Consider the following 23,941-nt stretch of genomic DNA (forward strand, 5'->3'; position numbering starts at 1 on the left):
TCATATAGACCCATTGCCCTGCTCAACATAGATGCCAATATTTACTCTAAAATCCTGGTGTCTCGTCTATCTCGATTCTTGCCAGAGATAATCAGTGTGGATCAGAGTGGCTTCCTCAGACACCGCTCCACGGCCGGCAATATCCGAAGAGCCTTAGATCTGGTGGAACTCGCTTCCCGAGATTCCCAGGAGTTGGTGCTCTTGGCCCTGGATGCGACCAAGGCGTTTGACAAAGGGGATTGGACTTTCATGAGGCTCACCCTGGAGGCTGTTGGATTTGGCCCGGAATTCTGCACCATGACGCTGGCAAATTACAAAGCCCCTAAAACCCTTCTTAGAGTTAACGGCACCCACTCCTCCCCCATCAACCTAACTTGCGGAACCCGACAGGGATGCCTGCTGTCGCCACTTCTCTTTGCTTTAATTATGGAACCGTTTGCCCAGCGGATCAGGTTGAATCCTGCAGTCGAAGGCTTTCAATCAGGTCCGGCGCACCACAAACTGGCCCTATATGCAGATGATGTCCTCCTGACTATCAGGAAACCCCGCTCCTCCCTCCCTCAAGCCCTGGTTGAGATAACAAGCTATGGCAGGGTCACAGGCTTCACAGTTAACTATCAGAAATCAGTCGCCATGGGAGTGGGCCTGACCCGAGAAGCACTGGTTCCGCTGTGCCCAATGCATTGGTCGACCAAAGAACTTTGCTACTTGGGAGATCAGATCCCGGCCAGTCCAAGCGAGACTTATCGGGCTAATTTTCCCCCATTATTTACAAACTTGGAGGCAGATTTGAAACGCTGGGCGACACAGGAGATATCGCTGATGGGCTGTATCACAGCCTGTAAGATGAACTTACTACTGAGATTTCTGTATGCATGCTCCACACTCCCGGTGCCGGTCCCGGCGCCAGCCCTTCAATGCTTACAGAAGAAAATGCTGCAGTTTATTTGGACAGGGAAAAAGGCCAGGATCCCTAAATCCACGATGCTGGGCAATGCGAGATTGGGTGGGCTTGGGGTCCCTGACTTGCAGAAATACCAAATGGCGGCTCACCTGTCTTGTATCCATTCATGGCAAGTCCTTACCAACTGCCCTAGATGGGTAGACATCGAACAAGCGCAGCTGCCCCTCCCACTACGCTTTCTCCCGCATGTCCCCCCTCCGGAACGGCAACAGTGGCGGAATCTCCTGGCATCCACCAAACACACCATTTCGGTGTGGGACAAGGCATTGAAACAGAAGAGGATCCCGACGGGGCTCAGCCCCCTGTCCCCAGTGTTCATTAACCCAACCTTCTCTCCTGGTCTGTCTCCCTGGAATTTGAAAGCCTGGATTGCAGGAGTACCAGAGACCCTGGGTCAACATTTTGAAGGGGGCCAACCCTGCACCTTTGAGTGATGCAAAGAACTCTTTGGGATCCAGGAACGAAATAGGTTCACATATACCCAGCTACACCACTGGTGCACCCATCCTCAGACTCGCCAGGCGGCTACTCGTCCCCCCACAGCCATCGAATTGACCCTTAAGGAGCTTCTGCCTCGAGGAAGAATCTCCACTCTGTACAGGCGCCTCCAAACGGACTTTCTAACCTCCAAGACCCGGTATATGGCCCTATGGGAGGCGGATCTGGGCCATCCGATTGAAGACCAACAGTGGGTTGACATCTGGTCCTGGACTCACACCTCCTCATCACGCATCACGAATAGAGAGTGCGCCTACAAGATCCTCCTCCGGTGGTACTACCCTCCCCTAAGACTCCACCACATGAACTCCACAATCAACCCTCAATGCTGGAGGCAGTGCGGCCAAATAGGCTCCTTCTTCCACATGTAGTGGTCCTGCCCCAAGGCCCAAGCCTTTTGGAAACAATGCCTGGCGACAATAGCGGAAATCACTCAGGTGCGACTGCCCTTGGCCCCCGAGCCTATCCTCCTTGGAGCACCGATCCCCGGGATCTATGCCAGGTCTGGCCCCAAGGCCAAACTATTGTCACAATGCCTACTTGCGGGTAGGAACGTGATAGCCCGCACCTGGAAAACGACGGAAGGCCCTCTCATGCCTTTCTGGTGGATGAAAGTCTGGGACATCCTGATCACCGAGAAGGTGACACCTGCCGGAGCAGGCACCTTGCATCGCTTTCGCAACATCTGGGGTCCGGTTATGGAGTTTGACCAAAGGTTCCCAGCCCTGACTTTCAAGCCCCAACTGGCCAGGAGAACTATTCAGGATGGAGACCCCCTACAGGGAAGTGAAGAAGGAACTTGAGCCCGAGGGGTGGGGTGGGAGGAGCGTCAAATTATATTACTGTATGCTACATGTCGCAAGTGATTAAGCTTTGTATCGCCATAACCTGCCAGTTTAAAATAAACACGTTTAAAAAAAAAAAAGAAAAACAGACATTAGTGAGGCCCCAGTATTAGCTATCTATGATTACAGCACAATTTATCTTGTTTTCACATTCTGATGGTGAGGTAATGACAGCAGGGCTCACTCAACATACAACTTTGGGACACAAGCCCTTAGAGTACTACAGTAGACTATTCAACCCAGTGATGCAGGGCCATTTCCCTGCGAACAGGCATTAGCAGCCTAAGGATTTGCTGTACAAAAACCTTCAGCAATAACAATGGGATGTTCAATAACATTATGTGTAGAGCACACCATGCTTTTTCTCCATTCTAGAAAGAAACAAGTCCACTCTTACAACACAGAGAACATCAGATTATGGGGTGATATTATCAAGCCCAGCAATGCATATTGAAAGATGTAACGTGGTAAACCCAGCATAATTCATAGCAAAACAGTGGAAGGGCATGATGTAGTACATGACTGTGCAACATTCAGCGGCACAAACGAAGAAGATAACCAAGTGAGAGAAGACCCACTAGACACAGGAGAAGTTTTGTGTAATGATCATACTCAATGATAAAACAGGAGAATGACAAAGGCACACAGGATCATGAGTAGTGTGATATGTGAAGTGACAGGAAGGGGAGTATAATGTGGTAGCACAAAAAAATAGCATATTTCTCAGCACAAGCAGCAGCACTCATTGAAGCCCTAGATATGTTACAAGATGATGAGGTTACCATATACACAGATTTGGCATACATGAAGTCAACAGTACATTCAGGATTATCTAGATAGCACAGAAGGAGTTTCAAGAGATCTGATGGATCCCCTGTACAACATGCATCACTATTGTCTACATTAATTGATGTTTTGTAAAGTATTCATGCCTCTGCAATGACTTGATGTTGAACTGGAACAGCTGCATCATCCCACCCATGCACTCAAGTGGCATATTGCTGCCAACATCATTCCCAATCTATCAGGGTATGCTGATAAATATATGGCCAATTGTCTGACATGCCACCTGTTCCAAACAAGGCACACTTTGAAGAATCTGAAAGTGATTTCCCCCCCCCATCAGGGCCCCACAAGGAGCTCCATATGTACTTTGCAGATATGATTAAGAGGTGTAGTCACTTTCGTCATATGGTTGTTGTTGTGTGCCTATTTTCCCGATTGCTTGAGGCTGGTGCCTGCATCCATATTGATGCTAAATCAGACACCAAATGCTTAGTCAGGGAGGTATTTTGAAGTGGGGAATATGTGACATCTTCAGGTCGGATAATGGGCCTCATTTTGAAAATGAACTCTTCCAAGAGATTACATAATTACTGGGCCCAAGACATAAGCTTTGCACAGCCTACCTCCCAAAAGCCAACAGAATTGTGGAGAGACTGAATGGTCTCTTGAAAGGTAAATTATCAAAAATGTGTCATTCACTGAAGAAGAGCTGTCTTTATTGTTTGCCTTTGGCACTGTTCAGTTTATGCAATCAGCCAAGCAAGGAGCACCATTTGACTCCTCATGAGGTGGTAACAGTACAGGGGATGCATATGCCAGTCAGCCTGCATGGACAGTGTCAGATGCTCACAAAAGTACTGATATTTTGTGAGAAGAGTTTTGAGGGTATCTGAGAGATTTGACAACATGTGCAAGACGTATTTCTCATCAGAAAGCTTTGCAAGTACACCAACCATCTGCAAGTCATCCCAGCAATGAGACACAACTTCAGTAGTCCCCTTTGTATTCAGGAGACAGAGTCTATATCCAGACCTACAACAAGAAATGGAACACCCCCAAGTTCTCTGGTCCATATGAAGTCATCTATTTGACGCAGACAGCTGCAAAAGTAAAGGGAGGCCGCCCCTGGATCCACCTATCGGACATTCATAGGAACACCAGCACCTACCCTACACTGCTTGAAGAAGCAGGAGAAGAAAGGACTATCAATTTACGTTTGCAACATGGGAAAAACTTTGAGCTCTGTAAACACCTTTGGGCGAACAGGAGGAAGAGCCACAAAACTAATGTTCGAAGCCTAGAGAGGGAATGGCAAAAGAACCAAAAATACGTTTTTACACATCTATTGTTTATTCTTCTCTCTGTTTCTTTCTTATCTTTTAATGAGTATAATAAACATGGAAAAGGGGATTACGGGGAGAAAAGGGACTCATGTTACTAGCATATCAACAAGTAGCAGAGAAATCATGACCAGATATAAAAGAGATGTTTCAATGCAAGACAGTATGTATAACAATATTGCAATAGAACAACATTCAGAAAATACTAATTTATGGTATGACACAATGAAGAAAGTAGATGGAACGCAGTAAAAAGACTCATGTTGTGTGTGTGCACTAATTCTGCATGCAGTTGGCACCCCAGATTATTCTTTTCCCGGGATGTGTCATCCTTAGAGGCACAGGGCATGGACACTTAGTTTTCGGTAAGACACAGCATTTCAAGGGACCCACAGTAGAGTTAATATTTGAACAGGTTGACAAAGCAAGTTGAGAAGGGAAGAAAGGATAAGAACATATATAATGCACAACCACAGATGAAAATAGAAGGATCAAACTTTTGAAACAACAAATGGGTGATGGGCGAGGCTGTGCTAAAAGCAGAATGGCCTGTAAAATATACCAACAAAGTAATAAGCATACAAATTAATATTGTAGAAACACCTAGAACTCTCATGTGAAAGGTTTGACAAGTTTGCAATACCATGACCAACCTGTTAAGGCACAGAAACCCACTCGATATTCCTTCTATTTCAGAGGTGAAGGAACAGTATCAGTGGGCCAAAGTATGAACTGTAATAGAGTAATTCAGGTGCCAGCTCTACATGTGACTGCCACAGTGATGGATCATTTCTAGCAGTGTGGGGACAAAGCTTATTTCCATCTACCAGCATCATGAAAAGGAGTATGTACATTGGTGACTTAGCATTCACTTGAGATGTTGATTGCCAAAAAACAGCTTACTTTTCCTAAAGAAGGCAATGAGAGAGCCTCGCTGCAGCCCCTCACCCCACCACAGAAGATAAAGACATTGATGATCTCTCAAAAAAAAAGAAATAACTACTTCTACCAGGAAGTAGAGGATGCCTTAAGCAAAGTACCCAACCAAAACAGGCAGTCTTCAAGAACAGAAAGTTTCTTTGCATCATACTTACTCCCTGGCATACAGGCCAACACATATGCCAAGTGCTTCAAGTAGTGCACTGGAACATGGTCCAGCTGGAAAACTACACTGTCAATGCTGCTCAAGAAGAGTTCAGGCTGTTATCTCCTCACAGCCATGGAAGGAGGAATTTGTAAAACGATAGAGGCAATATATTACACAGACGAGCCACCAAATGACATTGACAATGCAATGAAAGCACTCCATAACTTGTGAACTAGCATAGTGAAGTGCCAGAAAATATGCACCTCATATTATTTTTGTTGATTACTCATTGAAAAGGCTTTACATATGTCTACATAGTGTGGACTTTAGGCAGCTACTCAAACCATAAGGCACGTCTCAGGGCAATGCCGGAGAACACATTTTTCTGAAAACTGCTCTTCACAAGCATTAGCGATTGAAGACACAGGTATTGATGACCCGCTTGCCCCCTGTTGTTTACCTTTACCAGTCAGTATAAAGCAAATCGCTACACTTCAAATAAACCTCCAAGTTCAGGCAGTCAATTCAGCTAACTATACAGACTGTGTAGGAATTCGGTCTTCTACAGTATTACCCAACAATTTACTGAAATGTGTACTATTAAATACTCAGTCTCTGGTGCAGAACACAGTTGAAGTGTCTGATTCTGGATACTGAACTTGATGTCCTGGCAATTACTGAGACCTGGCTCCTTGAGGTAGCTCTTCATGCTGTACTTTTGGCCACCCCTGATGGGTACTTCTGCCTGCACACTGGCCGTGAAGGGAGCAGAGGTGGGGGAGTAGCCTTGATTTTTACGCAAGATGTGAAATTCAATATCTCTGCCCTTCCAAAGTTCAACCAACGTGAGGAAATGGGTTTGAAACTGAATATTAACTCTATCAATTCACTCAATATTGTATTATTACATAGACCTCCCACGACGACCCCACTATTTGAAGAACAATTATTAGCATTCATTGGTAGTGTTGTAAAAACAAAACAGCGTTTATCGTTCTGGCCGATTTTAAACTGTGGGTGAACAATAAACTGGATCACGAGGCATCATCATTGTTACAGACCCTCCAATCTGTTGGCCTTCATCAACATGTTAATGCCTGAACACATAATGGTGGTAACACCTTGGTCTGGATTCTATCTAAGAATCAGAATGCATCCCTAATTTCCGTGGAGAAGTGCATTTCGTCTGATCATCACTATCTTCTCTTTGAGGTTCCTATACCTCATTCTCTAAAATCATCAGTCCTGACTCAAAATTGTAGAAAGGTTCGTCATTAGTTGAGTTTATTTATTTGTATAGTGCAGCCAAATCCTGGGGTAACTGGGTGCATAGACTTGTAGAGCAACATAGGTTACAGAAGGTTGCACATGTGAAGTACATTAGAGGATGATACAGTGGATAACATGAGGCCTGAGTTACAATGTGGTCCGCGACAATGTTACAAGTTTACGAGCTGGCCGGGTTACAGATTGGTCAGCAGCTGCAGGCAAGTATCAGATTATTGCTGAGATGTGAGCCACATTTTCACCTTAGCTCTGAACGACCAGAATGATACTTCGGCCCTGATTATCATGGGAAGTGTGTTCCTGCATTTTGCTGCTAGCACAGGCAAGCTGTTTTTAAATTGAACTTGGGAATGTTTAGTTGGTGCAGGTAAGGGGTTCTGAATGGTCTAGAAGAGCTATGTCTAGAGAATCTGTCTGATAAGTAGCGTGGTGCAGTCAGCGAGAGGCATTTGTGTGTAATGACGAATGATCGTAGTTTGATTCTATCACAGGTAGGGAGCCAGTGAACTTCCTTACTGATGGTGGAAATGTGGTCCTTGCAAGGAAGAGTAAAGGCACATCTGAGGGCATTGTTCTGTAAAATCTGTAGTCTGTTCAGGTTGTAATTAGTGGAGCCAAGGAAGAGTGTATTCAGTAGTCTAGTATGGACAGTGTCAGTGCTCTAGACAGTGTCAGGCAGCTGGTGGTTGATAAAAATGGCTTACAGGCATTAATACGTTTATTGGAATAGGCAGTGGATGAAATTGTAGCGTTTCGTTGTTTTATTTGTTTTTTGAGCGAGAGTGTGGAGTCGAGATACACACTCAGCGATTTGACTTCTTTTGATACTTTTATGAAATTGCCATCGATGGTGAATGATTGGTAACTTGTGTCCAGTTTGTTAAGGCGGGCCTGGGATCCTATGATAAGCAATTCCATCTTATTGTCGTTTAAGCAGAGGCTATGTGTGGCCATCCATGCTTGAATTTCAAGGTAGATTTCATTTAGTTTTCCAACATCTGCCTCATAGCTCCCAGTGAGTGTTATGAGGACCTGGGTGTGGTCAGCAAAATTAATACATGTGACACCCAGATCGTCAAGGCGGTCAGCGAGGAGCTTGGTAAAGATATTTTAAAGCGTAGGGGAAATACAGGAAACTTGAGGTACTCCACATTGGATTGGGATGGGGTCAGCTGCAGCCGAAGGTGCGAAAACCCTAGTCAACCTATCAGACAGGAAAGACCAAATCCAATTGGTGGCATTCTGTGAGAATGCAGCAGCCGAGGAAAGGTGTTTGGTAAGAATTTGGTGGTTGACTAAGTCGAAGGCTGCGGATAGATCCAACAGCAGCAAGATGGCCAGGTTGCCCTTGGCTTTGCCTTCATCAATTCGGATTTTTAGGTCCAGGAGGCCTGTTTCGGACCCGTGCCTGGGTCTTAAGCCAGATTGTCACAAGCGTAGGAGATTATTGTCTTCCAAATGTCGTTGTATTTGGAGGTATGCCACTTTATCTAATATTTTAAGGAGAAAGGGGACAGTTGTGATGGGTCTGTAAGTAGTTGGTATGTTGGGGTCTAAGTTGGGTTTTTTGAGGAGAGGCAGGACCCAAGCCTCTTTAATGTTGTTAGGTACAGATGAGTTTTTAAATGAGGAGTTGATCAGCGAGGTGATGAAGGGGGCTAGGTCTTAGCCCCGTTCTTAATGACTGAGGCAGGGCACAAATCACCTTGACAATTTGACGGTTTGAAGTTGGCAATTATGTTAATTACTTCATCCTCAGTAACTGGGGAGATGTTGAAGGGAAGGCAATCAGGAATGGTGGAGCTCTTTTTTGTACTAGAATGGTCTTTGGAGGCAAGGTTGGCTTTTTTTAATTCTATCTTAGCTTGTAAGAGAGATATTTTGTTTGAGAGTGCTTGTTGCACTTTGTCCTTGTCCTTGATGCAGTCATATGTAGGAGGCACTAGTGATTCCATTTCTCTTAGGATAGAGAATTACTCTTTTGTGCCAGACTTGGAATTGTTTATTCTCATGTTGACAATCTCTTTTTTGGCTTTTGTGACAGCGGCTTTATAGGTGGCAGCTTCAGACGAGAACTTATCTTTGGATGAGAAAGACGGGGCTTTTCTCCAGTTAGTTTCCGCTGCTCTTTTGATATTGCAAAGTGCTTTTAGTTCTGCGGAGAACCATTTGTTCATGTGGGCAGCTGGTTTAGCCTTTCTTAATTTGAGAGGAGCTATTTGACTAAGGGCTTGTCCCAGAGTGTCGTTATAGAGTTCTACGAGGGCAGTTGGATTTGAATTCGGGATGGAGGATTAGCATTGGTGATTCGATTTAGGAGGGGTCTTAGATCCTCTATAGTGATATTGCGTTTATTCCTAGTTGTGGTTTGTGGTGCTATGATTGTAGGGGTGCTTTTTGGCATTTCCTTGGGTATGGTAAAGATGATGAGATGGTGGTCTGTCCAAGCACAAGGAGTGATGTCAATCAGTGATAAGTCACATTTGACGTCAGCCAGCCAATCCAAGAATCTAACTTTGGTATGTGTGGGTATGGTAATGTGTTGTGTAAGACCTATTTGAGTGATGGTTTCATTAAGTGAGGTGGCGTTTGCATAATTCGGGTCATTAAGTCAAGGTTAAAGTCACGATTAGAATAATTTGTAAGCCTGGTTTTTGTGTTGGAGGTCAGTAGGTGGGAGATGTCCTCCTCAAAAGTGAAGATGGTGCCAGGTGGTCTGTAAATGAGGTGTAGAAGTATGATTCGAGTGTTAGATACTGGTAGTTTAAAGGATAGAAGTTCAGCAGATGGTAGACCTATGTTAGTGACTTCTCTGATGTTCAGATTGGATTTTGCAATGATGGCCATCCCACCCCCATCCCAGATTGTCCATCTGCTTGGATATTGTAGTTCTCTGGGAAGGCAATTGAGAGTGCAGGGCCAGCTGCAGGATGGAGGCAAGTTTCCATGACAACAAGGAAGTCTAAGTGATTGGAGATGATCAGGTCAACAATGTCAGGAGAGTGTGCTACAAGGGAATGAGCATTGATGAGGGCTCCCTTAGTTGTGGTGGTGGCTGGTGTTGTAAAGTCATCTAGTGGGATATCTGAAAGTGTGAAGAGGTTGTGGATATTAAAGGTGTCAGTGTGTGTTGCTAGGAGCAGCGATTTGTTTTTATTAGTTATACCATTACTACCCTCACATGCAGATACAATCTATCTTGATGATTTTATATATTCTTCTAGAACAGCAATATATCAAGCATTTGATACTCTGGCTCACCTTAGATCTGTAAAGCAGAATAAAGCAGTTAGATGTAACGAGTCGTTTATCTCAGAGGTTTTGTGTGCCAGAGGAGTCAAAAGGAACGCTGAACGCAACTAGAGAAAACATCCTTCTAATGATATGGCTAATGCTTATAAACTTGCAGCTAGGTCTTTTAAGACTGCCGTGTTTAAAGCTAAAGAAGATGATTTAAATGTAAGGATAAAAATGGCCAAATCAAGACTAAAAGAACTGTTTACAGTCCTTCAGGAATTAAAGAGGACCTTGGTTGAGTCATCTATTGTTATAGATAATGATTGGTGTCAACACATTCATGAAGGTTGCGTTTAGAAAACAACACATCATCAGCAACATATTTTGGGTCAAGTTAAACTAATATAAACTGAAGATGAGATTATATTCCTCTCTCGTAGCATAACTAATCCAGAGACTGTTTTATTTGCCTTTAAAGAGGTATCAGAATTAGAGGTTATGGAGACAATACACAAGATGGAACGTATATCATGTAAAGGGGATATTTTTCCAGCCTCAATATTCAAGGATTTCTGTAGGACCCTTGTTCCCTGGGCCACAAGATTTATTAACCCTTCTTTTGAGGAGGCCTATATTACAGAGAATATTAAAGAGTCATGGATCACACCTTTACTAAAAAAGGAGAATCTTGATCCAACAGTTGCAGGCAATTACTGGCCCTTCACGAATGTTCCCTTTGTGCGGAAAATAATTGATCGAATTGCTTGCTCTCAATAGCAAACTTTCGTAGAGCAACATGAAATCCTGGCAAAGGAACACTCCGGTTTTCGCGTGAATCATGGAAGGAGACTGTACTCCTGGATTTAAAAACAAATATTACAAGAATAATTGTGAAAGGTAACGTAGCATTGCTCCTACTTTTGGATCTTTCTTCCGCCTTTGATCTGGTTGATCATGCCTTTTTGGTGGGTAAACGTGTCAAGGTTGGTAAAAGTACCCTCTCTGCAGCGTGTTTGTTCAAATCTTTTCTGGGATCTAGAACAGCAAATGTGGTTAAGGGAAATACTCAATCACAAAGAACGCCTCTTAGCTGTGGTGTCCGACAGGTATCGTGCTTCTTGCCAAACCTCTATGTGACCTTCTTGTCTCCTTAGGGTTTCAGTTTGCAAACTATGCAGACGATACCCAGATTGTAATTGAACTATCTGTGTCATACAGCGATGACCTAACAAGAGTAAACAAAATCTTTAAGGCCCTACAGGTGTGGATGTCCGTTATCTCCTTAGCCTTGATTGATTTTAAAACTGAGCTGCTTATTCTTGGCGCTGAACTAAAGCTAAATTGTGCTCACAGTACAAAAGTTTCATAGTAGATGGTAATTCAATCAAAGTCTCAGACTCTGTTAAAACACTAGGAGTCTTCTTTGATTCACACCTATCTTTTAAGAAGCATGTCTCCTATCTTAAATCCTCTTGCTCCTATTATGTTCACCTAGTGTGGCCGATCCACACCTATCTTTCAGAGGTAAATAGAGCCATGCTTGCAGTGGCCATTGTTAATACAAAATTGGACTACTGCAAAAGTTTCCTAGTAAACACATCTCAAGCAAATATAAGAATGTTACAAGTGACACAGAATGGAGCAGTGTGTGCAGTCTGTGAACTAGTTCTTCGATCTCAGGTGTCTGAATCCGCAGGAAATTGTACTGGTTCCCTGTTGAACAAAGAATTCAGTTCAAGGGCTCTGTTTTGGTATTGAAGTGCCTTTTATGTGAAGCTCCTGTGTATCTTTATTCAAGAATGAAAAGAAGGCCCTTCAGGTTGACTTTAGGCTCGATTAACAGCATTACACTTCATCAACCGCAAGTCCTTTTAAAAAAAGACTGGTGGCACAGGTTTCAATGCCTTGGCCCCTTTTTATGGAATGTGCCTCCCCAGGATATTAGGGGCTGTTCTATGTTTCTTGATGTCTGTCTTGTGAGCGCGTTGAGGCCTTTGGGCAAGTGGCACCATATAAGAAATAGATAGATAGATAGATAGATAGATAGATAGATAGATAGATAGATAGATAGATAGATAGATAGATAGATAACAAGTCTGGGTAGCAAACATATTTGGTCAACAGTAACATGTTAAATACTCGTCCCTGTCCTGGTCTTTCTAATTTTAATATCGAGCATCTATGAGATAATAAAGGCCTGTTGAGTGTGACCTGGAAATAACAGAAAAATGCTTAAACTGAAACAGGTATGGCCACTTCTCATTGCACATATGAAAGCACCCAGAGAGACAAATGGGATGACGATAAAAAATACAAAAATTGTAAGGATAGAACACCCAATTGGACCACCAGGAACACTTCGGTCACCTTCCCCAGATCCAGTAAATTACCTTCAATGCTACGTACATCCCACAGCCTATGGAGATTTTACATTCCTAGGATGTAGCCCATGGGATTATATAAAGGGCGGAGGACATTTGAGAACTGTGAGAAAAAATATGGATCCCCAGAAATACGCATTGTTGGGCCAGGGAGCAAGAATTGAAGGGTAAAGAGTTAATAAAGAGTTGGTTACAGAAGCAAAAATAGGGAGGAATATTGGGCTGCAGTTCCAACACCCCAAATGTGAGTAGAAGTACAAATTAAGGAAATCCCTATAAACTGGACTATAAGCCTCATAAAATGCTAGTGGCCTAAGTTACAGGTACTCCCCTCCTACTCTATGTCAGCAGTAGGGGCGAGAGACACATTTCTAAAAAACATTCCATGAAGAAATGTAGGCAGCAACATATAGTAAAAATACACATTGAGAACATAGACATGTGAGATAATGCAGAGGGCAAATATTGTGCAGCAGTGCATTAGGTTTGAACACACATGTGTAAGCAGGGAAGGGTGCAAAGCGTACCACAAGTAATGGAAAAGCTTTGTTTTAGTAATGCCACAGGTAGTAGCTACAAAACACAATATAACTATGTTTTGCCACCCATTAATTGCATAAAATGTAGAGTAGGCCTCATTGGAAAAGCAGTCCCAAGGGTCATTTAGAATTATTAGGCCACAGAAAACACATGAGGTTTTCCTCACAGTGAAATACACTTGATTCCTGTCCAATTTAGATGATACACGCACAAGGCTAGTGCCATTGAAAGACAGGGTATAAAGCTGTGGGTGGGATTGGTCAGGAAGGAGAGACACAACTGATTCTCGGGCTTCTAGCGAGAAGCGATATTAGAATTAGAATTAAATGTTGCAACCTAGAGCAAAAGTTTAGGCAGGCGAGATTTGCAGGTTGGTGGGAACATGACAATGCTGAATTAGGGCCCACATGAACAGATCTAATAATGGACACCACTGCCCCCTTGCAGAAAACGGTCACCTAGAAAGAAACTACAGGCAAGTAGTTAGAAATATGTTTAGTAAATAATAATGGAACCAGGAACATGACTGAAGAAGGAAATGTGCACGTAGCCAAGGAAGAGGATTCAAACAATGAGTTATGAAGAGATGGGAGAGAAACGGTCATGCCCCAGCCTCACCCCAAAGTCAATTTTGCCCAGGAAATCGAAGGCAGAATACAAACAACACATATTAAAGATCTTATTCCTTGAACAAGCAGTGCGCTGGGTACTGTTCAGAATGAGGTCATTGATTACCATGAGAAGCAGGAAGAAGTTGAAACATGTCCAATGAAATGTCACAAATTAAACTGCCAGTTGTGCAGTTGTAATGGTGAGAACCATTAGTGGATGCCAACAAATCTGCTTGCATCAGAAAAGGATGAGGTATTCATTTCTTAAATGCCACATTGTCAGCACCTCACTAGGATTGGTCAAATATCAGGAGTGAAGCACACCATGAGTCGCCGCAACCAGTGGAAAAGGAGATGCCAGTAACTATTTGTATCATCAGAGTCAAACATTGAAAAACGTGGGACTTCATTTAAATTGGACATTAGGTCATGGTTAGGGAGAAGGTACTAGACTGGTCACAAGAGGAAGGTTTAAGCCAATGGGGCACAGTAATGTATATAAACATTTAGGGTATTTAAATTGTAAACCAATCATTGCTCCAGAATCCACATGTGAGTGAAACTCACAAATGGACGCACTTAAATGCACAAACATATAGGGAGAAACAAGCAAATACAAAAGTGTGTATGATTTGGACTGTGTATTTTTCCTCGAGTTAAGAAGCTGATGCAAGTACAAATCTGTCATTTGCATGCAAATCGCTGTTACATTGGGTTATAGGTTTTAAAATTACTGAAACGACAGTGTAAAAGCAAAATGTTTTGTTTGTAAGGCAAGAACTAACAATATACATCTATAAAATATACAGATTTTAGTTACTATTGTGATGCTTTTTTGACCAGAGTCTGAATGTGTAACTATGCAGACAAACACCCACCTTGCAGATGAGCTCTTCTATTTAAATTCCATTAACCATATGCTTTTTTAATTATAGCCTGTTGGGTGCCAATCAGTCTTTCTTGTCAACACTTTATCAGTAACTATCAGTCTGACATGTTACATTCTCAAATATACACAGAATGCATTACTTGAGGAACACTCATCAGCCACTGCATGCTTTCTTTCCCCAATAGCAACGTGATTATTGTCAAAGTAGCATAACTCTGCCTCGAGCAATCAATCTATCACACGCACAGGCGTAATAGTCAATCGTTAATAATGGGGTTGTCTACTTCAGTTTACTCTCGTAATTTAAGAGGACTTACACATTTCAGTTTGAAGATGAACTTCAGTTTTCAGTTATAAGTCACACACTTATATCATTTTATCAACAATGGCAAAAGGCAAAAGGTATGCCAGTTTTAAACTCGCATAACCAATGTTTAGGCAATAATTACATAAAGGGGGCTGGACTGGCTGGCAATAGCCAAAGTAATTAGAGTAACAGCTAGAGAATTTAGGTCGCTGGGACTAAGGCCTGCGTTATGGTTCCAAGGCAGAAGGGTCTGCCTTTGATGTCATTATTGAATATATTGCCCCTTCAAAACACCTAAGTTGCTAAGTTTTTTTTTTAATTTTATTTTCACCTTGTTTAACAAAAGTAAAAAAAAATCCCCAAAAAAAGAAGGCAACCAGGGAAATAGACAAGGCAGCATTAACATGAGGTCCTTTTATAGTGTTGTGTGGCCGAAACATTAGGGCAGAGTTGTGGCCAGGGATGAAGAGTGCAAAACATGAGGTGACAGGTGATTGTGTATTTTGTTGGGTTAATGGCGGAACTTGGGACTTAAGCGTATGGGAGGGTGCTAGCAACTGCTTGGTCGGAAAGTGAGCTTATACTGGTAGTCTCAGGCTAAATTCCGAGAAACCCGATTGTTTTGTGTGCCTGTCCTGGGTGCAAATGAGTGAATAAGTACCACAAAGGTGGGCTGCACTGACTAGTTACAGCCTACAAACCTGTTTTAAATCCAAGAGGAAGGCGAGGTGCAATAGCAAATAGTGATGCTGCTATGAGTCAATATCTCCTGCTCACAAAATACAACTTGTCATTTGTCACAAAAAGAGCTAAGATCAATAGGTGGCAGACACATACGTTGTTTCACTGAACATGGGCTTTTTAAGGGTAATTCCAACATTGGGCCAACACAAGAACGCTCCAGCATAACATTTACAACACAACAGTTTGACGTCTTCCCTAGTTCATAACATGAACGTTTAGTTTCCAAAGATACTTCATCTGAGTTCCTCTTACAGGTGGGTTGAATCAGTTCAATGTAACTCACAGTCCTGGGGCTTTAAGTGTTCCATGTTCCTTTGCTTCTATTTTGCCTCCTTGCTGGGCAGTGTGTGGTCACCTCCTTCTCACCCTTGATGCATTCTGGTCCCCTTTTCACCGGGTTTGTGGGCATGCATGCACAAGCACAGTAGGTCTACCAACCTGTGATTGATGGGGTAAGGTGGTGGCTGGCAAAATTCCATTGCTCCTCCAAGTGGTTGGTACACCTATTTTGTCTTTACGCTTAGCATATAGATTATCACCACCTCCCTGGGTAAGGGCCCTGGCTCTCCTCTTCCAAAACCTGTCCACAAATCCTTCCTCCATGGCGTGGAACAATCTTGCACCTCACATTAGTTCTTGTGCACGCCTGTTCTCTGTCCGCCCTCTTGTACCTCCTTAATAGCTTGCATCACGCTTCTACCCTCTTCAGTCCCCCCTTCTCAAATTCCATAGATTGGGCTCTGGGATTGCATGCTCTAAGTCCTCTGTGTATCCCCAAGTCAGTAATCTCCTTCATTCACCTCAAACCACTACCTTTATGTTTGCACGCACATTGTCCTGGGTTGGCTCTTTCCCCTTCCCCTTTGTCTCCTTCTCTAAATCCTCTCAGATTATCCTACCTCTTATTTTTGGGGTATTCCTCCCACACTGCTTTATAGCCCCTGCTCCCCCTTCTTACCTGATTGTCCTCCCTATACCTTGTATGATGATCTCTTCTTCCACTGTGAACATCTAATTTTTCTTGATTGATTCTCCCAACCTTCTGAGTGAAACTCTTTCCTCCCTGCGCTCAACTTTGTATGTCAGCAATGTTTTTCTAGACCCCTTCCAACTCATCTATCCTCACTCCTGAAACCTTGTTTCTCCTTTCTCTTTCCAGCACTTCCATTGTCTTCTTTTCCGTTGTCCAACACCTATTGTGACTTGCTTGCCATGTATTTACAACCACACATCAGATAAACTGACTGTCATTTTTACAGGAACACAGGCACTTCCTAGTAATGTAGTTTCATCAAGTGGTGTATGTGTGCGATTGGAGCAGGGGTTGCCATTAATTGAGTTCACCTATATATACGGAATGCCTGCCTTGCTATACAGCAAGGAAAACCAAGTATATTTTATGGTCAGTCACGATCTTGGATGACAGCCATAGAGTTTGCATGTCAAAAGGTCTACCACCCTTGTGCTCTACATGCAGCACTGAGAGTACCCACTTCTGCTCCGCACACTGGTGCTGGCTAGCCAACATCACAGCTCTCAATTTTGGATTCTTGCTGCCGCCTCCAAAAGAGACCCCAAAGTGGGGGTTTGTTATGGCTTCAGGGGCTTCTGGCAAAGGGAGTGTTTATTAAAAGGATAGAGGATTTAGATGTAGGCTACCATTAAAAGTTTTCTGCAATGGACCCAGCGTTAGGTGGGTTGGTCTATGAGATACCCCGTATACCTCCTCCTCAGTGAGAATCACACCAAAGTTAGTGGCATCCAGTCTCACTGACCAAGACATTTACTACTGCCAGGCAAAGACATGGGACCTTTTCACATACACCCTATTATTCAAAGCCTTTACCAAGGCAATCAATATTGGCTTGCAACATACCTTCCATCTCGGATATCAAAATTGTGTATGTTTGGAGAATTTTTTTACCCCCTTAAAACGTGCATTGTTCGCTTTGCCCCTCACTTAATATCTAAGGGGTGCATGATCTGCAATTAGTTTTACATTTCGTCTCATCCAATAGTGCTTGAGAGCTTTCATAAGCATTCTATGTCTACACACATTAACTCAAGGAATGTATAGTTTTTCTCCCAGGGAAATGGCTCTTCTATTTATATATATATATATATATATATACGGCACTGCCTGGGATATAACTTCCTCATGGGCACTATTTGTTTGAAATCCCTTAAAGTAGCTTTACACTTACCGTAAAGGTTCCATAAGAAGGGTGAATTGAAATATTAACTATATTATTATATTATTTAATATTTTAACATTTTTTTCTTATAAGGACTACCGAACACAATGTTTTTTTCTTCTTAAAAACACATTCTGAAAAGTATAACTGTACGTACGTGAGAACAACATGGAGGTTCCTCAACAGCATGATGGGTGACATGGTGCTGATGATGCCCACAATGATGGACCTAAAGTTTAATATCAGCATAGTACATGTTCATTGTAAGGCTTGTTTAGGAAGAAACATTTTGGTTTTGCCAGTTGGAGCAAAGGTATACAACTATTTCGGGGAACCCACTACATAACGCATGACACATAACTGCCTGTGGGAGAAACATGGAGAGTCCAAGTTGGTACCAGTGCACTTGATTAATGGGCCCTGTGCCTTGTCGATTGTTAAAATGAATGCCATGCTCACCAGGAACTGTAGGTGCTTGAAACTGTCTGTAGGAATGAGTAGAATGTGGGGGATGAATACACCGCCGCCTTCTCCTTTCCCGGTCAACACTGTCACTTCAATTATGTTGGGCAGCAATTATTTGATGCACAATCTCGTGCCATTACACAGCCTAGGTGGGCCAACGCTGTGAAGCAGTAAGGTGGGTGACCCAACTTTCAGCCGAAGGTGATGTGGTGGCATTCCTGGGGGGTCAAATGAGTTGAGTAATTCTGTTTGACAGTTTACGGCTTCGTCAGTGTCCAGCACTATATTGATTGAGTTGTATTCAGTTGCTGTGCCCGGAAGCATATCCTGAATATGATTATTCATTTAATTGACAGAATCATTTTTAGAAGCAAGGATGACTCATTCACACAGACACTCGTGAAAGAACACATTAGCAATATTCATAAGAGAGTGACAAACATGCCTGTCACAGCTCTTTATATAGCAACAATTTGGAAACTTCAGGAATGCTACCTGTCTTCACCTTTGCCTCTCAGGTACATTCACATCCCATATGCCACTTATCCACTTCCCACATGCCTTCCCCTTATGCCTCTCTTACACCTACTCTTCCCATACACCAAGGCTTCACCAAGCTAAAAATGGACCAACAATTTTTGACGTTTATATATGTAGGTGGGTGGAAAAAACCAATTATGCTTTTGAGAAAGAATGGCATCAAGCCTTATATCGAAGGTCTATGTTTGTAAAATGAAGGGTTGACAAAAATCATGCATGTTCTTTAAGCTGTTGAAAGCCCCCTCTGATGTGTAAATCCACCTTAACGTAGTTGGTTTGGATTCTTTGTGAAGGTCTTTGAGGATAATACTTGCAAAGTAAGGAATGAAGCATTTGAATTATCCAACCAATCCCAGGAAATCCTGTAGTTCTATCTTGATGGTGGAACCTTTTGGATGGCTTGCACTTTGTCTTTGTGTGGTTGTACATTTCATTTTCCCAGTTTGATCCATACGTTCTTTAACTAAGGCAAAGCAATGTGGCACTTATCAGGATTGCCCCTTTCCCAGTACATCATAGGATTAGTGTCACCAAATATTTACTGTCCATATGCTCTGCAATAAAGTACTGTAAATGATAGTGTCATCAAGATAAATCCTCCACACTCTTGGGGGTGCTGACAAATTCAGTACAGAACAATTTGAAAGGTGACCAGTGTTCCAAGAAGCCCAAAGGTTAGGAGGGAGGATTTAAGGTCTGGAGGATGAAGAATCTGTCACTATACTTGCATAAAGTTTAAGGTGCAGATATTGGTGGCTGGTCCAATTCTTTTGATGATTTCATCTACACAAGGCATAGGCTTGTTGTTGAGTTTATCGATTGCCTCAATCTTCTGGAAGTGAATGCAAACTATCCCTGGTTCATCAGGCTTACAGTCTAATTTTAAGAGTGAAGACCAATGGTTTTCAAATGTTTCAATGGCTCAGGGCTCTAGCAACATATGTACCTTAGTCTGATGAAAACTTGTCATCGGGCTTCAAGTACTCAGTATGGGTGTATCCTGACACTCCAGGGAAGTGTTGATGTGATTAAAAAATCCAGATACTCTTCCTGGCTCATCGACAAACTCATTTTGGAAGTGATGAAGATAATCAAGCATGTTATCGGTTGGATGGGTCTTTAGATCTTCTGGAATCTTTTTCTTTAGTCTGGTCACCATTTCTGAGTGTATCAAACTCTGTACTCACTATTATTGGGAGGGTTTAAAGGTCTTTTGATATTTTTAACCAGATACAGTAACTTGACTGCTTTTGGAACCTAACCTCATGCTTATTCTTAGGATGCCATTACATTTGACCCACATATGTCCTATTCCTGCCACCAATTCTTTTTCAGAATCACCCCTCACATGATATGCACATCCATCCACATACACGGTGGGGAGATTACTGCACACACTTCTTCATTAAAGGCCTTGTGTGAGGATTATTCAAATTCAGCCAAATTTGTTTCTAACTGTGCACAGTCATGTAAGTCTGCCAGCCCTTCAGCAAATGGGCTATTTTTATTCTGTCTGTGTCTCACTTACACTGGGAATCCCTACAAAGTCAATATCCCTGATGTAATTCTTTACTGAGCTAGGTTCCCTGACCTGATCCCTTTACTCTGCAAGAAACGCAGGGTCTGATGATTAGTCTCAACAATTACCTGTTCCCCCTGGATAATGGTGCTGAAATGCTGTAATGCCCACACAGTGGTCAACAGTGCATTTTCTCATAGACAATGCATGCTTTTGTTATTTGAAGCATGTTTTTGATATACGGCTGCTGGCACACACTGATCTGTTAACCAAATTTCTATAAAGAAGTCTTTGGATAAGCTAAAGATGGATCTTTTATCAGGCAATGTTTTTAATGTGGCTACTGCCTCACTTTGTTCCTTCCCCATTTCCCGGGCACCCCCTGGTTCAGTAATTTAGTCAATGGTTCTGTGATTACAGCTTAATTATCAATGCATTTTCTGTTGTAACTTGTCATCCCTAGCAAACTCTTCAAGCCCTTCAGATTTGTGGAATCTTTTAATTTTTTAATAGCTTCAACCTTTCCCTTTTGTGGGTTTAACCCTTGTTCTGTCACTTCATGTCCCAAAAATGTACCCTTTTCCTACATCACTACACTTTCTGCAATGACACTTTTGCCCCAGTCTTTTGCAACTGGCTGAGCACATGTCTAATTTCATTGAAGTGGGTTTTTATGTCTTAATTTGTTATTAGGACATCATCCACATATATCACACTTCCTCTCCTGGGCTGCATCAGGGAGTGCTTTGTTCAGAAATGTCCCAAACTCACTTCCACTACTGATATACCCAAAGGGACTAGGATTCCACGCATACTGTAATCATTTAAATGAAAAGGCAATTAGATTTTTAATATCTTCGGCCAAGGGCAAACACCAATACCCTACTGTAAGATCCAACGTGGTAAATACCTTTGAGTCTTGGATCTTTGGAAGGCCTTGATTAATAAATTGAAGCAGCCACAATGACACAGGTACCCTCTCATTTATTTCTCTTAAGTCTGCACACAAACACCATTGACTATTGAACTTCAGCACACCTAATATGGGCATATTTGAAGTACTGTGTATGGCTCTAATGATTCCCCTAGGACTATAAACAGGCCAAAGGTAGTCTATATTATCAAACACATACAGGCTCTCTGCCATATTGTTCTGGCGGTGTAGCAACATGCAAATCAGTGTGCCCATAATCATTGGTGTCTTTGGCAAATACCTCTTTAAATTCCATTAATATTTTCATCAACTGATTTCTCTCTTCTTCATTGGTGTAAGCATCTGCAGCTAGGGTGTGCTCCTCTACAATCTTAGAGAATGTTGTGAAATCCTCTAAATGAGGATATTCAGTAGTTTCTTCTAACTGTGTGGCAGCATCGCTTTTGAGAGACACCACCCTCAATTATCTCGGCATTCATCCTCTGCTCCAATTTGTTGTTTTTCGTCCTCATGTTCACTCATTTCAAATAGGATGCTATCATCCCCATGACAACAAATCACATCCTTTGGTTCATAAATCCTCTCTGGTTTAGAATCTAACAACTCAGGCAATTCACCCTGTGATGTGAAATAACTTTCAGGAATATTCCCAATGACTAGAATATTGAAATCTGCAGAGTAGTGTGATGTGTGCATTGCCACCCCTAATAGTGACCCTTGTTCCAAGTGAACATCCTGGCATTATTTGTTATTCACCAGAATCAAAATGGGTGTGTCCCCAAATTCCACCAAAGGTATATATTAAAATTCTAGTCCCTTCTGTATCATGGATTCATTGAGACAAACACATGTATCGGGCACTTTCATCTGTTTCCCCTTTCTGCACTTTAATGCAATTGTGAATTGTCTTGTGAAATCAGGAATATTTTACTTTTAGCTCAATTACATTTGGCATGATTTGTGCACAATACTATTCTTGCCCTCTGTCCTCAAATTCAGGTGTTGCTCCACCTACTCTAGACCATCATTTTTGATTCAAATAATCTAAAACCAAACACATTCTGTGCATGATGTCATTTCCCAAATAGTATTTGGTTTTGGTTCCACTCACAATCCATACACTGTGATGAATGATTTTGGACCTTATTATGATTTTCAACATGCATCTTCCCATAGGTCTTTGTCCCAAATCAGGGCCATCTGAACCAAACTTTTGTTGATTTTTTTATATTAAAGCTTGGTATCTCATATCTGTCAAGCATTGATTTGAACACATTTTCATTAATAAAACGCCTTTCTTGCTCCGGTGCCAAAACTGTCTCAATAATTTCTGGATGCACATTCACATGCACAGGTATCCAGGTCAGACCTTCCTTCATGTGTATTTCTGCAATTGTTGACATATATTTTTCAAACTCTGACTCTGACACCTCACTTTGTTAACAGTCTTCATCACTTAGATAAAAAACCTGATGTGTTTTCAATGTGCCCCTCTTTTTCTCCTTGTATTACACCCAGGCGCATGATAATGACAGTGACACTAGGTACACATCCATTTTGAAGATAAACTTCAACTGCTCTCTCTGATCTAGTAATGGTGTGGCATTATTTTGCATTGCTACTCTGGCTCATCACTTTTTTAGATTTCAATGGCTTTTTGGGCAAAGACCACAACATCCCATTTACTCATCAATCAGGGATGACAGTCTATTAAGGCAATTTTTTCCCAGAAGTAATTGGGTGTCTTCAATGGGTGTGACCGTCACCTCTTGTCTCAGTCTATGCTTTTCCTCCCTTGATGTCAACTTCAGTGGCACCTTGCACTGGTATTTCTTCCCCACTGAAATGATGTACATGACCTTCAATCTGTCTCAAGTTCAGCATGTCTTGTGGCATTCCCCTTGATTTATGGTGTCCAATAGTTTCCTTGGCATCAAAGTTGCCTCCGAGCCTGTGTCCATCAATGCAAAAACATTGCATTTCTCTTCAATGGTAACATGGACATAATACTTGTCTTCACATTTTTCAAATATGTAAAGAAAATGTGAATTGTTGATAATCTCAGGGCTTATTTTCTTTAGGCCTGCCTGGCTTCTTGCTTAGAAAAGAGGCATATGAAATGACATTTTACCCCCCTTGCTGCTCATTTCTTTTTCAATTTCTCTGTTTATTTTCGTATATTGAGGATTAATTTTGAGTTTTTCCACTGATTGCCCACCTTCTATATCAGATAAACCTTCGTTCTAACCCCATTCCCCCACTACTTTTTTCCCCAACATTTGAAATTGCTTCACTTACCTCCACTATAGAGCACAATTGTTTATTTATTTATTTATTTATTTTTCTTTTTTTCTTCCCGCACAATTGTTTAATATCCAATTAGTATTGTGTGGCATAACATCAGCTTCTTGTGTTTGATGCTTACCTATTTCTGTACTGTACCTGTCAGCTCTGCCTCATGGAACATCTGTGGCTCGAAATACTCCTCAGGGAACTCATTCATATGTGTCATTTGCAACATTTTCATTTCTGTGGAGATATGATCACTGTAAGAATTGTCAGGGAATGAAACCCTTTCATTTGTTTTTCTACTTTCAACTATTATTTCATTGATTTTATGTTGAATATTCTTTTTGCTCTTTGGGTTCTTCCTGTGCATATCTCTTTTCCCTTCCTCATCTTTACACACATGAATGGTTTGGTTCAACTCTAAATTAAACCACACTCCTTTCTTGTACATGTTTTTACTTTCTTTGTAATCATTATTTGAAT

The sequence above is a fragment of the Ambystoma mexicanum genome, chromosome 3p (genome assembly GCF_040938575.1).
Source record: "Ambystoma mexicanum isolate Mex_15411 chromosome 3p, UKY_AmexF1_1, whole genome shotgun sequence".
Lineage (NCBI taxonomy): Eukaryota > Metazoa > Chordata > Amphibia > Caudata > Ambystomatidae > Ambystoma > Ambystoma mexicanum.